We start from the raw sequence: 1,826 nt of genomic DNA, 5'->3' as shown, positions 1-1,826 counted from the left end.
CTGCCCCCCCCGCCAGGACCTGGGGCTGTCCCATGGGGCTGTGGCTGTCACCGCTCCTGGCGCTCACACCCTGCTCCAGGGTTCGGGGGGTATCCCCGGGCTGGGGTCAGGGGGGTGCAGGCAGCCCCTTGCCCCGTGCTAGTTTCACTGTCGCTGCGTTTTGGATGTTTTGGGGTTTTCTCCCAGCCTCGGCAGCAAGTTTGAGGGTTTTTTCTCTTGCCGGCGTTCTGACAGCTCTGGCGGGGTGGAAAGAGTCCTCCTGTGGGGGTCCCGTCGGGGTTGGTGCCGGCAGAGGCAGAGCTGCCGCAATCTGTCCTCTCCTCCTCGGGAATCAGCTGCTTCCCGCTTTGCCCGGCGCGAGGAAGAGGAGGGTCAGAGCGCCCTCCGTCTGCTCTGGGACGGGGGTGTCCCCCCAGGGCCAGGCTGGCTCATGGGGTACCCCCCACCAACACTGGGGCCTGAGGACGGGTGTCCCCAACCTGGCTGGCAGGAGCAGGGAGGGTGACACCTTCGGATGCCACAGGGAGCAGAGAGGCTTCCGGGGGTCGGTGTTGGGGTCTTGGTGGTGCAGGGGTCCACCACAGTGTCTGGGGAGAGTTTCAGGGGGTCCCAGCTCCCAGTGGGATCCTCACTGGATGCAAACCCACCTCCTGCCACCCCGCCAGGCTCGTAAAAACCCAAACTCCAGCTCCTCTGGTGTGTGGGTTCCTCCCGGGACTGGGAGGAGCCCCCGGCACTCGCTCTGCCAAGGTCTGGTTATCTCCTCCGAGGATGTTTCCGAACTGCTCGGACTGGCCTGGGAGATAACGGAGCTGCTCCAGCTCCCAATCCCGCCCTGTCTGGCCCTCGGAAAATTCCCATTTTCCTCCCTCAAGAGCCCCTGGGTTGGGGGGGAAGGGGGGTAACCACAGCTCCTCTGATGATCTTCCCAGCTGGGGAAGGGGCTGCCGAGCCCCCGTGGATCACTCCAGGGCGGGAGCAGGATTCAGCCAGCGGAACAGCAGCAGGGAACTGGCTGCAAAGGGGCTGTGGGGGAAATGAAACAACACCCGCTGCAGGCAGCGGCCAAGGCCCTCACAGCCCTCACTCCTTCCCGTGTCTGGCAAAGGCTGCAGGCCCTGGCACGGCAGCTGAACTCATCCCTTCAGAGTGGCACTCAGCAAGGGAGCAGCAGGACCCCCAGGAAGGAGGATTTATGCCTCTGAGCCCCCAAACCACCTGGAAAAAGAAAAAGCATTGCTGTTTTCTTAGTGTCGAATCCGGAAAGCACCTCGGTGCATCCTGCCTCCCATCCCTCCTCCAGGGAGCCCTTTCAGCCGGGTCCCCATTTCAGCCAAATCCCTTTTTCACACATTTTTGCTCTCCTTATCTCTTGCAATGCCAATAGCAGTGTCCCTGTCACTGATGATTTTGTCTGTCCCTCGGGTGCTGCTCCATCCACAGGGCTCAGGGCAGAGGCTCGTGGTGGCAGCAGCTTTGTATCCTCCTTGGGACACCCTGTGCCGTATCCCAGGAGGATCCCTGGGGCTGGGATAGGGCAGCTGCCTCCTCATCCATGCCCATGCCCTTGGCCAGGGGATGTGTGATAGCAGGGCTCGTGCCCTGCATCAGCACTGGAATTTCTCCACATGCAGAAGGCAGGTGATGGAGCTCCTCGGATTTTCTTTTCCCCAGCCCAGGGACGGAGCTTTGCTAGGAGGGACTTTTTTCCTTCCCCTGTAGCGTTTTAACTGCCAAAGAAAACGGGACGTGTTCAGGGAGTTCCCAAAATAGCCGAGAGCGGGCTGTGAGTAATCCCCGTCTGCCACTCCCTGGCGATGCGTGTG

This window comes from Corvus brachyrhynchos, unplaced genomic scaffold (assembly GCF_000691975.1).
Source record: "Corvus brachyrhynchos isolate BGI_N302 unplaced genomic scaffold, ASM69197v1 scaffold5, whole genome shotgun sequence".
Taxonomy (NCBI): domain Eukaryota; kingdom Metazoa; phylum Chordata; class Aves; order Passeriformes; family Corvidae; genus Corvus; species Corvus brachyrhynchos.
Note: the sequence above shows the minus strand (reverse complement) of the source record.